Source organism: Bidens hawaiensis, unplaced genomic scaffold (assembly GCF_021521415.1).
Source record: "Bidens hawaiensis isolate Kalapana, Puna unplaced genomic scaffold, B.hawaiensis_p1.1 tig00419542_1, whole genome shotgun sequence".
Taxonomy (NCBI): Eukaryota; Viridiplantae; Streptophyta; class Magnoliopsida; order Asterales; family Asteraceae; genus Bidens; species Bidens hawaiensis.
This window is the reverse complement of record NW_027504895.1, coordinates 347881-364747: the sequence shown is the minus strand read 5'-3', so window position 1 is coordinate 364747 and position 16867 is coordinate 347881. Positions and strand designations below refer to the sequence as shown.

Sequence of the window (16867 nt, the reverse complement as noted above, 5' to 3'; positions counted from 1 at the left end):
GGGTTGCAACACGAGGACTTCCCAGGGGGTCACCCATCCTAGTACTACTCTCGCCCAAGCACGCTTAACTGCGGAGTTCTGATGGGATCCGGTGCATTAGTGCTGGTATGATCGCAACCGAAATAGAAGCCTTAGCTTATTCATTTATACATTTCCCAAAAGGTAAAAAAATAAAAGAATCAAGACTTCCCAGTGGGGTCAACCATCCTAGTACTACTCTAGACGAAGCACGCTTAACTGTGAAGTTCTGTGGATACGAGGCACAAGTAGCTGCAATGCTATGAATGTGTATATCCACCATGATTATATTGTTTTATACAATCAACACATGACATTTAGCAAACTGGCCTGTAATCCTGGCACTTTACCCGATAAGCTGGTCATAAAGTTTCCTCTCATGTTCGCAAGTCACGTCGCCCGATAACCTGGCCACAATGACTTGCAAAACCAAAGCTGGCCGGTAAACCTGGCACGTTACCCGATAAATGCACGGCACGTTGCCGGTAACCTGGGCACGTTGCCCGGTAAGGTTAGCACGTTACCCGATAAAATGTCGGCGTTGCCCGGTAAAGTATCCACGTTGCCCGGCAAACCTGGCCCGCTGCCCGGTAAGGTTAGCACGCTGTTCGACAAACCTGTTACGGTCCATCGGCTTCGGGTTAACCCGAAGACATGATGTCATGATTCCATACCCGTTAACGTCGACCCATTCTGTAAAAAAACCTGGAACGTTGATGTCGAGCGAGCCCGGTCCGCATTCGGGTCCGAGCACGACACGGATCTACGTTTTAAACACATGACTGACTAACGATCGTGACCGACTAACGATTCCATAACACACCACCTATACCCATGATAATGCTTCCCCGCTGCAAGTCCCATTTTCGTGAAACTTGTGGTGACGTCGAGGGCCCGAGCACGACACGGTCAACATGTTGACCCGAAAACATGAGGTTACCAACCCCGACCCCATAAACCGCTCATAAAGTTTCCTCTCATGTCCCGGACGCAACGCCTCGTGTCATTAAAGCGGAGTTGCCCAAAACAGGCCCACGGGCCCACCAAGCCCGGCCCGCGGGCCCTTCACGACACGAAAGGGGGTTCATTTCTCTTGGACAGTCATATCTCATGGTCACGAGTACCCTCACAGAGCCTCGTGTCGATCCAACCCCGTTTGGACACCTTGCCCCCACCAAAGGCCATACGGACCAACCGGGCCCACCAAGCGGCCCGTCCCGACCCGAAAACCAAAATTTTTTTTTTGGGAAACTCATATTTCAATGTCCCGATGCCCCACGCCAAATTTCGTGTCAATCCGACCTCGTTTGGTAGGGTTTTCAAAAATTATGATTCCTCAAAAATTTAATATCTGTTCCTGTCACTATGCTAATTGTTCAGAATGCATATATAGGGAAGGGGTGGGTGTTGAGCGCCCATGCCTGGGCAAAGTTGGCTACCAAGCTAAAATATGGAGGTTCAACGTACGAGAAACCAAAGCCCCTCCCCCATGTTGCATACGAAGCTTGCCCAACGACTTGGTTTCTTGCACAACGACCCGAGTATACTGCCCCAAAGTTGCACGCCCATGGCCAGGCCAAGGCATGCCAAGGCGCCCATGGGCAAGCCAAAGGCATGCCTAGGCACGGCCAAAGCAAGCCAAAGGCACGGCCAAGGCAAGCCAAAGGCATGCCAAGGCAAGCCAAAGGCACGTCTAGGGCATGCCAAGGCACGCCCATGGTCAGGCCAAGGCTTGCCAAGGCACGCCCATGGCCAGCCCAAGGCATGCCAAGGCGCCCATGGGCAAGCCAAAGGCATGCCAAGGCACGCCCATGGGCAAGCCAACGGCATGCCAAGGCGCCCATGGCCAGGCCAAGGCACGTCCAAGGCATGCCAAAGCTCGGCCAAGGCAAGCCAACGGCATGCCTAGGCACGCCCATGGCCAGGCCAAGGCATGCCAAGGCGCCCATGGGCAAGCAAAAGGCACGGCCAAGGCATGCCAATGCGCCCATGGGCAAGCCAAAGGCATGCCTAGGCACGGCCAAGGCAAGCCAAAGGCATGCCAAGGCAAGCCAAAGGCACGTCTTGGGCATGCAAGGCTCGGCCAAGGCATGCCCTGGCACGCCCATGGCCAGGCCAAGGCAAGCCAAAGGCATGCCAAGGCAGGCCAAAGGCACGTCCAAGGCATACCAAGGCGCCCATGGGCAAGCCAAAGGCATGCCAAGGCACGCCCATGGCCAGGCCAAGGCATGCCAAGGCGCCCATGGGCATGCCAAGGCGCCCATGGGCAAGCCAAAGGCACGTCTTGGGCATGCAAGGCTCGGCCTAGGCACGGCCAAGGCAAGCCAAGGCAAGCCAAAGGCAAGCCTAAGGCATGCCAAGGCGCCCATGGGCAAGCCTAAGGCATCCCAAGGCAAGCCAAAGGCACGTCCAAGGCATGCCAAGGCGCCCATGGGCAAGCCAAAGGCATGCCAAGGCACGCCCATGGCCAGGCCAAGACATGCCAAGGCGCCCATGGGCAAGCCAAAGGCATGCGAAGGCACGCCCGTGGGCAAGCCAAAGGCATGCCCAGGCACGCCCATGGCCAGGCCAAGGCAAGCCAAAGGCATGCCAAGGCGCCCATGGGCAAGCCAAAGGCATGCAAAACTCGGCCAAGGCATGCAAAACTCGGCCAAGGCACGGCCAAGGCATGCAAAACTCGGCCAAGGCACAGCCAAAGGCATGCCAAGGCATGCAAAACTCGGCCAAGGCTAGCATATGGGTGCCTTCAAAAATTATGATTCCTCAAAAATTTAATGTCTGTTCCTGTCACTTTGCTAAATGTTCAGAATGTATATATAGGGGGGTGTGGGTTGAGAGCAAGCATGCCTTAGGGAAGGTTGCCCCCTTGTCATGGCTGTGGGCTGCCATGACATGCTTGCTCGTCCGTTCTAGGCATGATTTAAGGTCGATGGTGGGTTTACGAAATTTTGTGGTGCAACGACACGTCCCTTTTATCCAAACGAAGCGTGGCTGGGGTGCTGGGTTGCTTTACTCGTCCAAGGCTTGATTCTTGGCTTTCCTGGTTTGGTTTCGAGAAGCGGCTGCCGAGGTGTATTTGAGGCGATGGCTAGGATGTTGGATTCCTGATTGATGGATCCCCAACTGATTTGTCCGGGGGGCCTCTTGTACGTTGACCGCCTTGCCCGGAATGGCTAGTTCCCCCGGGGGGGTCGTCATACGGTAGTCGTGGGAAGTCTGGTCGAGAGCTGGAAGATTAGTGGGCGCCTGTCGGTTGAGGGCACCTCCCAGGCCCAAGAATAGCATTATTCAGGTTGAGGTCACCTCCCTGATGAAAACAATGCTTTGGCCTGTCCTAGTCATGGTTATTGTGGATCGTTGCCTGCTGTTTTTTACAGCGTTGTTGTTGCCACAAGTGGGATAATTTCGTTTCGTTCGATCTTGATGAATGTCTAGAACGGCTTGGGTGGGGGGCGGGGGGTTGGGGGTATTCGCATCGCCCGGTGCTTTCTGGGGATTGCCATGGCTTTTGGCTGTTCACAATGCCTTTGTGCCTTGTGGGTTGTCACTAGTTGAGCGGTTCTTGGGAATGTCCATCGTAAAGGTGCATGAGTTGTGTTTGGTTTGTTACGGGTGGTTGGCTCTTTGCTTGTGCAACAACTTCCACCCGGCATACCTCTTCAGTTGTTTGTTTGGGCATCTATTGCCTGGCCAAATTGTGGGTTTCTGTGTTGCGTACCTAAGCGTTGGTATTGTCTTGGTTGATTACAGTTGATTTCGTCTCGTGCCATTTTTGTGGCATCGGATGAACCACAAGGCGGTCTCTTTGATCCACAACATTATGCTTGCGTTGATGTTGTGGCCCATTGAGCGTTGCTTGGTATCCTGGATATGGAAAACGATGTGGGCATGGGGTCTCATGGGATCCTTGTTTTGCCCTCATTTAGCGTTTGTGCCTCTCTTAACATGACTTGCTGTCTTGCCTGGTTTGGCCTTGCCATGTAACATCCCGAAATTTTTTATTTTGATAAATAAAAGAAAGTTATGTTTAGTAATTTCACGTTTTAGTTATTTAATGTCGAGTAAGGAACGGGTCTTGGGCTTAGTTATTTTATGAACTCGGCCTGTCTCGACCCGTAGGAAGCCAACCCGAGCCTAACCAAACCCGTAGTATATAAACGAAAGTTCTTGACACTTCCACCATTTTCACCATCTTCCTTCACTTACACCCACCCAAACACTCTCATTTCTAGAGAGAGAAGCTAGAGAGAGAAAGTTCTCAAATCACAAATCCGAGTCCACAATCTAGTTCCTAATCGTTTTTGGTAAGTCCCTCTCGAAAATCATCCGTTTTCATAACCATTTTCGAGCTCAAATCGAGCAAAAACTCCCTATTTTCGTAACTTGAGTTTTCGGGTCAAAAACCGCCTTGTTTTGGTGTCAAAATGCAAGCTTTTGTGTTTAAAAGTACTAGGAATCGATAGCCCTTTCAATCCCGAGCATTTCCATGTCAAAAACTTCGATTTTGGGTCAAAAATCTGGAAAATCTGGAAAACCCGTGGGTTTCTCCGTCGCCCAGCTTGAAGGAGTCGAATCAGACTCATTCGATCGAACCAGTCGATCGAATCAGTCCATTCGATCGAATGCGTAGATCGAACAAGTCCAGTCGACCGAATAGGGAAGCAACCGAATGGTCTCCAACTCATTCGATCGAATGAGTTTTGTATTCGATCGAATGAGTGTTGTATTCGATCGAACGTGTTCCTATTCGATCGAACGTGTTCCTGTTTGATCGAACGTGTTCCTATTCGATCGAACGTGTTGTATTCGATCGAACGTGTTCCTATTCGATCGAACGTGTTCCTATTCGATCGAATCAAGCCAGAACCAAGCTGTTTCCAAGTTCGCCTAAGGTTTAACTTCGCCTGAAGCGAAGTTCGTCTATAAAATAAATTAAAAACCTAATGGAAAATGTGTTAAGGCAGTTATCGAAAACGAGTAGTAGTAGTTAATTGATATGTGTAAATATTATACAGTTAGCCGAGCCCAGTTAAAGAAAGGAATTACGATCAACGGCGAGCGTAACAGGATCCAGGTGAGTTTCTAGCCCCATTTCCTTGTTATGTTTTCGGGGCTGTGTGCATACTCGATGTGAAGTGTGAATCCACTTACTTTAAGTGGTAAGTGTATGCTATAGATGTTATATGAGGTATATATTTATAATGCTTGTCGGTACGTGAACGATCTTCGGATATTGCACGTATCGCCAAGGATAGCGATTGCCAAGTGGTTGATAGTGTGTATGAATGATGTGATGTGACTTGTTCACTACGTAAATACTAAACTAATATGAGTGTGACCGAGGCAGGTTGAGGTAGAGTGTGTTAGAGGTAGCAGGAGTCTAGTAAGGGTGTTAGTGGCATAGCGTGAGTGCGTGATAGGGAAAGCCTATACGTGCCTTCGTTATTAAGTGGCATAGCGTGAGTGCGTGATAGGGAAAGCCTATACGTGCCTTCGTTATTAAGTGGCATAGCGTGAGTGCGTGATAGGGAAAGCCTATACGTGCCTTCGCTATTAAGTGGCATAGCGTGAGTGCGTGATAGGGAAAGCCTATACGTGCCTTCGTTATTAAGTGGCATAGCGTGAGTGCGTGATAGGGAAAGCCTATACGTGCCGTTGTAATTAAGTGGCTAAGCTGTAGGGGTAATTAAGTGGTTAAACAGTGGCATGTTAGACAGTGGACTATGTGTCTTCGGATACGTATATATATATTGTATGAAGTGGTTGTATGATAAGTTGCTTGATTAACTAGAACTCACTCAGCGTAGCTGACTTTTAGTATGCACGCAGGTGAGCTGATTATAGAGTTAGCATGAGGATGACACACGGCATGGATTGAACGGCTGGCATCTGAAGAAAGAAGTAAAGATGTTTTAAATATAAAGTTTTGTGTTATGGTATCAAAGAAAAGATTGAATGATTTGTAACAAATGATTGATGTTTTATATTCCGCGAAAAGTTTTAATAAACTCTGATTTGAAGAACTGTGTTTATGAGTAAATCCGACGCGAAAGTAGGGCTTCCGGTAACGGGGCCTTACAAGTTGGTATCAGAGCATAAGTTCGAGAGATTTAAGCATCCTACATGCTTAGACTCGAACAGAAAATGGGATTTAAGTAAGAAAGGAAAGAAGATGCCAGTTCAAGAATGCCATGTGTCGCTCAAGCAAGATCAGTAAAGGTAAGGTGTATGATTAAATGATATATGTTAATGAGAAAAGAAAGATATGTGAACGTTAGGGATAGGAATAATTGATTGTTTGATTTGACAAACTGCTTATGTAGAACCAGCACAAATGGACTCATAAAGGGAAGTGTATAGGACACGGAAAGTAACGTGATCAGCTAATCACAACTGGCCACTGTTATTACCTGTTAGCCTTACTATCCTTGTACTAGATAGATCCTTGAGTGATGATGTTTGTGTTTTCCCTTTTAGATTACGATGGCTGGAGCTGGAGAATTTGTTGAAACTGGGGGTCGCACTGGGCGTCGTGGCAGGCCTCGTCTTGTCCGGCAACCCTCGGTGGAAGAAGCTTCCCACACCGAAGATGAAGGAAGCGCAGCTGGAGGAGACCAGAACAACAACGAAGAAGTTCAACTTAGCCCTGCAGTTCAAGCAGCCATTGTTCAAGCTGTAGTTGCTGCTGTGAAGAACCTGAATCCCGAAGGGTCTGCTGGAAGCCGTGAACGAACCGTTGAAGGGGCAGGTGGTAATAATAGAAAGAATGACGAGAGGGAAAGGGATAACTCGAGTGAGGTAAAGTCTGTGAAAGATGATGAAAGGAAGAGGGGCCGAGGCGGTTGCAACTATAAGTCCTTCAAAGGTTGTGACCCGCCTAAGTTGACTGGTTTGGGAGACGCAATCGCTACCCTTCAGTGGATAACCGCCATGGATAAGGTTATCCGCATTAGCGAGTGTCGTCCTGACCAAGCAGTGGGTTATGCCACTCAGTCATTTGAAGATGAGGCCATGTACTGGTGGGAAACGGTCGAACAAAGGAAGACCCGAGAGGAGATTAAGGCCATGAGGTGGGATGACCTTAAGGAGTTAGTGATGAAAAGGTTCTGTGCTGATGCTGAGGTTGAGAGGGCCGAGATGAAGTTTCTGAATCTAAAGGCGGACAAGATGACACATCGTGAGTACACCACTGAATTCAACCGCATGTCTAGGTTGGTACCTGACATGGTGAACACCGAGGCGAAACGGATCAAGTGCTACGTTAGAGGACTTCCCCAGAAGGTCCGCATGTTGGTCAGGGCCAACAAACCTGTTACCTTTGAGTCTGCGGTCGAGTTGGCGGAGATAGTCTATGATGATCTGGCGGCGGATGATGTGGGAGTGGAAGATGAGGGAAAAGGGAAAGGAACTAAAAGAGCTGGGGATATCGTGGAACATGCAGGGAGAAGGACACAGAAGATGGCAGGGAGTGGAGCATGTAAGGTGTGTGGAAAGATGCACTTGGGGGAATGCAAGGCTGGTCCAAACCAGTGCTACCGATGTGGGAGGGAGGGGCACCTCTCCCGTGAATGCACCGAGGACCAGAAGTGTTATAGGTGTGGTAAGTCAGGTCACATAGCTAGGGAGTGTAGAGAAGCCGTGGCAGTGAGGGAAGGAAGAGGAAACGCGTGAAGGGATGGTCTATTAGCTGCTGAGGAGGTTGCAGGAGAATAAGTGGCATGTCACAGTTGTTTTATGTTTAGTAGTTAAAGAGTGTTTTTATGTTACAGTTGAACCTATGTTGTTTAGCAAGCTTGAATGATTTCCTTTTATGTTATGAAGTACTTGTGACTTCTTGTGCTTTAGTATGAACGATCTATGAATTTAACTTGAATGCATGTTGGTTATAATAAATAGTTGTGTGATGGTAAAGCGTGTAAATATAAGAAGTTTTCCGTTTATAGGGAATAAGTTAGGTTTCGGGGGCGAAACCTCTTTAAGGAGGGAAGACTTGTAACATCCCGAAATTTTTTATTTTGATAAATAAAAGAAAGTTATGTTTAGTAATTTCACGTTTTAGTTATTTAATGTCGAGTAAGGAACGGGTCTTGGGCTTAGTTATTTTATGAACTCGGCCTGTCTCGACCCGTAGGAAGCCAACCCGAGCCTAACCAAACCCGTAGTATATAAACGAAAGTTCTTGACACTTCCACCATTTTCACCATCTTCCTTCACTTACACCCACCCAAACACTCTCATTTCTAGAGAGAGAAGCTAGAGAGAGAAAGTTCTCAAATCACAAATCCGAGTCCACAATCTAGTTCCTAATCGTTTTTGGTAAGTCCCTCTCGAAAATCATCCGTTTTCATAACCATTTTCGAGCTCAAATCGAGCAAAAACTCCCTATTTTCGTAACTTGAGTTTTCGGGTCAAAAACCGCCTTGTTTTGGTGTCAAAATGCAAGCTTTTGTGTTTAAAAGTACTAGGAATCGATAGCCCTTTCAATCCCGAGCATTTCCATGTCAAAAACTTCGATTTTGGGTCAAAAATCTGGAAAATCTGGAAAACCCGTGGGTTTCTCCGTCGCCCAGCTTGAAGGAGTCGAATCAGACTCATTCGATCGAACCAGTCGATCGAATCAGTCCATTCGATCGAATGCGTAGATCGAACAAGTCCAGTCGACCGAATAGGGAAGCAACCGAATGGTCTCCAACTCATTCGATCGAATGAGTTTTGTATTCGATCGAATGAGTGTTGTATTCGATCGAACGTGTTCCTATTCGATCGAACGTGTTCCTGTTTGATCGAACGTGTTCCTATTCGATCGAACGTGTTGTATTCGATCGAACGTGTTCCTATTCGATCGAACGTGTTCCTATTCGATCGAATCAAGCCAGAACCAAGCTGTTTCCAAGTTCGCCTAAGGTTTAACTTCGCCTGAAGCGAAGTTCGTCTATAAAATAAATTAAAAACCTAATGGAAAATGTGTTAAGGCAGTTATCGAAAACGAGTAGTAGTAGTTAATTGATATGTGTAAATATTATACAGTTAGCCGAGCCCAGTTAAAGAAAGGAATTACGATCAACGGCGAGCGTAACAGGATCCAGGTGAGTTTCTAGCCCCATTTCCTTGTTATGTTTTCGGGGCTGTGTGCATACTCGATGTGAAGTGTGAATCCACTTACTTTAAGTGGTAAGTGTATGCTATAGATGTTATATGAGGTATATATTTATAATGCTTGTCGGTACGTGAACGATCTTCGGATATTGCACGTATCGCCAAGGATAGCGATTGCCAAGTGGTTGATAGTGTGTATGAATGATGTGATGTGACTTGTTCACTACGTAAATACTAAACTAATATGAGTGTGACCGAGGCAGGTTGAGGTAGAGTGTGTTAGAGGTAGCAGGAGTCTAGTAAGGGTGTTAGTGGCATAGCGTGAGTGCGTGATAGGGAAAGCCTATACGTGCCTTCGTTATTAAGTGGCATAGCGTGAGTGCGTGATAGGGAAAGCCTATACGTGCCTTCGTTATTAAGTGGCATAGCGTGAGTGCGTGATAGGGAAAGCCTATACGTGCCTTCGCTATTAAGTGGCATAGCGTGAGTGCGTGATAGGGAAAGCCTATACGTGCCTTCGTTATTAAGTGGCATAGCGTGAGTGCGTGATAGGGAAAGCCTATACGTGCCGTTGTAATTAAGTGGCTAAGCTGTAGGGGTAATTAAGTGGTTAAACAGTGGCATGTTAGACAGTGGACTATGTGTCTTCGGATACGTATATATATATTGTATGAAGTGGTTGTATGATAAGTTGCTTGATTAACTAGAACTCACTCAGCGTAGCTGACTTTTAGTATGCACGCAGGTGAGCTGATTATAGAGTTAGCATGAGGATGACACACGGCATGGATTGAACGGCTGGCATCTGAAGAAAGAAGTAAAGATGTTTTAAATATAAAGTTTTGTGTTATGGTATCAAAGAAAAGATTGAATGATTTGTAACAAATGATTGATGTTTTATATTCCGCGAAAAGTTTTAATAAACTCTGATTTGAAGAACTGTGTTTATGAGTAAATCCGACGCGAAAGTAGGGCTTCCGGTAACGGGGCCTTACATGATTTCAAGAACTGATTCAAGATATGACAAATTAAGCTATTTATACAAATACTCTATAGGTCCATATAAGTCTAGTGATGTATAAGACTTATGCACTACCTATAAGTCTTATACGTTGGTAAAACTTATACGCCCCTTTAAAATGATATACTAACAGTTCAACTCATTTAACTAATCCAAGACCTAGCGATAGACAATTTGCTCTAACAGTCTCCCCCATGGATATTGCTTGGTCTTGGTGTCTAAGCAGTAGACACTGTGATAGTCTAACAAGTAATTTCGTACTCAAACATGTTGATAGTCTAACAAACTCCTGCTTAGACACCAAGACCAAGCAATATCCAAGGGGGGGACTGTTAGAGCAAATTGTCTATCGCTAGGTCTTGGATTAGTTAAAGGAGTTGAACTGTTAGAATATCATGTTAAAGGGGCGTATAAGTTTTACCACGTATAAGACTTATACGTAGCGTATAAGACTTATAAGCCAATAGACTTATATGGACCTATAGGGTATTTGTATAAATAGCTTAATTTGTCATATCTTGAACCAGTTCTTGAAAATAACTTATACTTACATGTTATATGAATATTAGCTGGTATCTTTAAAAAACATTCCATTTTAAAGTATTTATTTGCAATCAAGCTTGTCTCTTTCTTTTACTACAAGGTCCAATTTAGTGCTCCACCATTTTTCACATCAACTCAACACTTCTAGAACAACCTTCTGCAGAAATTATACCTTACGAATTTGATTCGAGCTTCAAGTCTTAATACGAGTGATGATTTCTTGTTACTAGACGTTTCAAGATCTGTAAAAAATTCTTGAATTCCCAAGGTTATAGATCCGGATTTGAAAGAGGAGGAGGAGGATGTGTGTTAATGGTGTAGGTGAAATGGATAAAATGGAGATGTTAGAATTTCAAAAGTAGGGTATATGAGAAACCAGTGTTTGATTGGTTACTATCACACCCCCATCTTAGGCCTAGGAGTGTGATCAATAGTTGGCACCACATTTGTAAATAACTCAGAGTAGCGGGTTAATGCAGAAGTCTTATAAAAACATGTGGATTTAGATTATAAATATTTACAACACAAAAGACGAGACAAAAGTCTCGTTTAAGTTTTACTTGTTTATCAGTTTACAAAAGCATCATATTTAATGTTTAAATAAAAATATCTAAGCCATCGGATTCTTGAGCCCTTCGTCCTTCAAGCTCTATTCTTGGTTACCTGTAAAAAATTAGAAAATATGTCAGCAATGAATACTGGTGAATATGCTGACGCTAAAATATTTTCTTTACTTAATCACCCCTCGAGACCACATAAGTCTTGGCCCATCTTGGCTTAGGAATAATCAAATTAAACAATATCATTATAAACTTGAGTCTCTACACTAGGTCACCTCAGCAAAACATCGCAGCGTTTCGACATACCTTAGGTACCATAAATATACCCATGGTCAGTCTCACTCGAACGTAACTTAGGTCCGGCCCATCGTGGATGGAGGTCGTGACCAATCGTGGTGCGATGTGCCCAGCGCATTTTACCACATATGTAAGGATCCAGACAAACGTATACTACAGCATGAGGGTTAGGCTTATACTCTTATTTACAATGTTTCTAGAGACACTTAGTCTCATGTAAAGTTTTACACATAATCAAGTTGACTCGTTTGAAAACAAGTTTGTAAAAGTGGGGCGTATTCACCTTTTGATTGTGATCGGTTTCCAACACCGTCTGTGGGTCTTTCCCTTGCTATCTCGCACCTATAGTACGAGTATAACTTTTGTTAGTCAGATATACAATCCGGCTTAAGACCGTTAGTCTTAGTTTTATAATCGTCACCTCGATTCTTTTTTTCTTTTACTTTAAAACCTTTAGTTAAAAAGTAACATTTATAAACCTTTAGTTTATTTTATAAAACCCTACGTTTCTTCTTCTATAAGAAACGTATTTCTTTCATTTCGTTATTATTTAAGAATACTCACTATTACTTAAATAATACTTATAACAAAGAATTATATTCACACTTATATATATATATATACTTGTATTTCTTTCTTCTCTTTTCTTTGTTATAAACTTCTTTTATCCTCGAGGTATCGAGTATAACCTCGACTGACTTTAGCGTTAAGCTTTTATAATATTTTATTATTATTTTATTTGGGCATTATGCCTACCTTTGTCGTCTTATAAATACCCTAGAAAGTTGGGCAGCACTTCGACGCCTTTCACTCTTTTCAACTCTCGCTTGATCAACACTTCACTCGAGTATGCAAAACGAGACACCAACTCTTCATGGCACGTTCTTCAAGATGATCATCGGGATGTCGAAACAACACCACCCTCTTGTTTGGAATGTCATCGGGGAGTGGTCCGAATATCGAGGTATAACACGGAAATCGAGGAATCGAGGGTACGTTTACCGGGGGATCGGGGCACGAACTTCGAGGTATGTTAGTGAGATGTTAGAGAGAGAAAGAGCTACTAATTTTTGGATGTGGGAAATGAAATCCCGAACTTGCTACTTATAGACATTTTCAGGGAGCCCATCGCGGTACGCGATGGCCTCCTGGTCACCTGTCGCGTACCGCGACGTAGGCCAGGTGAGTCACACAGTAGACCTGCCAAGTGGCGACACGTGGCAGGCGTTGTGCCGCATGGCGGCGTGTTGCCACGTGGTGGCACGTGCCGGCAGGTGGTGCCACCATGTGCCACGTGGCACACGTGTCACAATGTGTCAGGTAACCCATCGCAGTACGCGATGGGTCTCTCTTCTGATCCATCGCGTATCGCGATGGGTCAGGAAAACCGAATTTTCAATTTTAACTATTGAGTTTGGAAATTTGCAGAATTGGTCCCTTGACTTTAGAATTTTGACATTTTTGGCTCGAAATTTCTGTGATGTTACAGTTACGATATCAATACCATTACCATTGTGTATTGTGTGTGTTGAGAGTGCAGTTGGACAACATAAAAGTACTCAAATGATTAATAATAAGAACTAATAATTTACTCAATACATTGCAGGGTATTTATAGACGATGATCTCAATCATTATACAAGCCATAACGAATTAGCGACATTCGCTATCATACATAAACATCTTTACTTTATTCTAAAGAACAAGCACATTCATAGTCCACATTCATTAACAAGCCTAACTAAAGTCACGAATAAACACACGGGGACACATTCGTTATTATCTACTCTAACAAATGTGTCTTACATTAGCGAATTAAGCATAATAAAATTACCAAAATACCCTTATACTTTATACAAATAACAAATACGTTAAACAAAAACTAGGACGCATAAAACTTGTACGATCAAACTCCCCTCGTCTCATCCTCTTTATATTCATTGCTTGAATCTCTTAGTCTTCCAGTCCACACAACTATGAATCCCGAACGCATGAAAACATGAAACACATGTTGGAATTGCATAGCAACTTCATTATCTCTGACATCTACCCAACGAATCTAATTCTTGTAGAACACTTCATTTCCAGACTCAGATACGTTAACCAACCACATAGGGTCTATAACTCTAACGAACTCAGTCTTCAGCCAAGATCCCAACACTATCACGGATTCATCTGTTCGATTATCATAGTACCACCTGTTGAATTCTTTGGAAAGACTTTGGGGAAATGTCTTCACAAGAACTTTCTTTAAAGTACTGGGCGGTTTTACCTTAAGAACCAACTTCCTCCAGCTCATTCTCAGATCAATCTCGTCGATGTACTTGTGTGTAGGAACTTGCGGCTTGAAGTAATTGAACCCATACTTTACCTTGTGTAATAGATGCCTATAGAACCAATTTCACCATGATTGACGAATGATCTATTGGCCAATGTACTTACACCCCACCTCGGAAATGAGAGAACATCAGCAATACGTTGGAAGTATTGGATGTTGTGCTCCCATTTTACAATGCAGACGTTCAGCTCTGACTTGTATAACCATGAGATAATGTCAACTTTTACCGTCTTCGAAGTGATAAACTTCTTCATCTGATAAGTTGTTGCACGAGCCTCCAGCTTCTTATCATCTTCTGGTTTAACATACCTTAACAAACCAATAAGTTTGTTAATCCTCGATTTATTGAGCGTGAACATCCCCAGGAACACCCCATCATCTGAAGTTCTTGTATCATCCTAACTTACTTTATATTTACCCTTTTTCTTCTCTTTTTCTTTCTCCAAACGCTCTTCGGCTGCCTGATAATGTTCTGTAGTCAAAAATGAAATTCCATGTTGCTGCTCAACCTGATGAAGGATTCAGCTAGAACAACTACATGCAACAGGAACATGTAGTGGAGCTGATCCAAGAAAAGGATGCTGCTGAGGTTGTTGCTGAGGAGGTAGTTGAAGATGTGTTAATTGAGGGGGTAAAAGTTGTTGAAGATAATTCCATCATCAAGAAAATTACTAATGTAGCTAATGACGATGAAGAATCTTAACCAAGATCTTATGGCAGGATTCATCCTATCCCTTCTGATTTCTTTCAATCTATTTTGCCACCAGATATTCTTGAACGTTTTGTAGGTTGGTTTAATGAAGAAGAAATGCCTCGTGGAAAGATTGAGTTTGGGGAGAATGACATTGAAAAAGAAGTTGTCAAGGTTCAAGATCAAGATGTGGAATCATCAATGGAAAAGAATCTGGTTGATGTTGATTTAACTTATCATTATGCAATAATGGCAAACCAGGTAAAATTTAAAATTAACGTGTTTAAATGTGAAAAGTGTGAGATAGGTTGTCATGAGTGTGATTTTTAATATTTTGAAATTAAAATACATAAAACAAACTATGATAACATTTTTCAAGATTTTCTTAAAATAAAAGAGGCTTTTGAAAAGTTACAGGAATGTGAGAAATGTAAGAAAAGTGTATGGAAATGTGGTATTGATGAGAATGCCACTCTTAAGCAAGAGTTACAATCTATAAAAAATGTGTATTGATTTAAAGCTTAAGAGTTACTAAGCCTCATCATGTGTACTTGATCATATTAGTCCCAAATAAGATAGTATCGGTGTTGGGAATAAGAAAAATAGCTTGGGATATCATTATGTTCCGCCTCTTATATGGAATGCTTATGTTCCAAAACAACCTGATGGGTTTGATAAGGTGATGAATGTGGAAGTTAACACTCCACTGAATGATCACGAGACATTGTTGCCTGAGTCGATTGATGTGCAATTTGGGAAATCTGTTAATAGTATTGACTATGAAAGTGAAGTTTGCAAGAATATCGTTGAGAATGTGTTGTATGATAATTTGCTTAAAGAGAGTATCAGATGTAAGACCAGTGTGCATGAACCTAAGATCAAGTTTAAGGATTTTCTAAAACAAGTTTTTATCATAAAAGGCAAGTTTTGGGTTTATTGGGGGTAAGCTGAAGGATGTTTTCAAGAAAATTGTTTTTGTTAAAGGCGTAACGTCTGAATATGAAAAATTAAAAAAAAATCAAAAACAAAGGAATTAAGATTTTTTCAAGCTAAAGGAAGAACGTGAGCGGGTCGTGAATCAATCTTCACTAGTTGAAAGGTTAGTAGACCAGCGAAGATGTTTTAACTGTAATGAACTACGACATATGTTCTATGTGTGTCCTAATCGATTCCTACATGATCATGTTCAAAAGAATGTGGTTAAGAAACTATTTGTTAAATCTGCAAATGTGAAACACACAACTCCATTAAAATTTGTTCCTACACACATTCTCAAAAGACATGTGGATGTTGTTCCAACTAAGAGTGTGTTTAAGGTTGTTGATTGTTCACATTTGCAAAATCACAAGTTGTATGTAAATAAAAATTATGTTGTTCAAAACTGGGTGGCAAAGTCTAAAAATAATTATTTAAATTTTCCTAATGTGTGTGAAACTGTAATGAACTACGACATATGTTCTATGTGTGTCCTAATCGATTCCTACATGATCATGTTCAAAAGAATGTGGTTAAGAAACTATTTGTTAAATCTGCAAATGTGAAACACACAACTCCATCAAAATTTGTTCCTACACACATTCTCAAAAGACATGTGGATGTTGTTCCAACTAAGAGTGTGTTTGAGGTTGTTGATTGTTCACATTTGCAAAATCACAAGTTGTATGTAAAGAAAAATTATGTTGTTCAAAACTGGGTGGCAAAGTCTAAAAATAATTATTTAAATTTTCCTAATGTGTGTGAAACTGATAAGTCTCAAAGTTCTAGTGTGAGTTCAAATGTTGACACTGGGTCAACTAATTGTGAATTTGATGATTGTTTGGAATATGAGTTGTCTAGTAAATTCAAACAACCCAAGACCAAAGGGGCTTGGTTTTCCTTGTGTCACAAACCTATTGCCTGATATGTAGGAGCTCTTAAGATTCAATAACTAACGTTAGATAATGGATAGTGGAACTTTTAGACAAATGACCGGAACTCTTCATTTACTAAAAGATATCAAATCTATTAGAGGAGGTTATGTTGAGTTTGCAAGAAACCAAGGCGGTTAATAGTGGGTGAAGGAATTTTGTCAAATGGCATGGTTATGTATTGATTCAGCAGATCAGCTTGTACAGACCTTTTACTTTCACTTTTCTCCAACCTTTTCTTCATCTCCACAATTTCTTTCCTCAATCTTGTATTCTCCTCAGTAAGACTTTCAATTCGAACATCTTGATCCTCAACTCTATTCTTCATCAAATCAAACTCTCCTTTAGTCGGGCCATCCAAAAGATTGACCCTGTGGAGTAAACTTCGGAGTAACTT

General features: G+C 42.9%; 1 non-coding gene across 1 annotated transcript; it reads right to left on the bottom strand.

The window, feature by feature from the left end:
• Nucleotides 1-119, bottom strand: LOC143609309 (5S ribosomal RNA). Its single transcript, XR_013149394.1, has one exon. It is a non-coding gene; the product is annotated as a 5S ribosomal RNA (ribosomal RNA).
• Nucleotides 120-16867: the final 16748 nt, after the last annotated feature.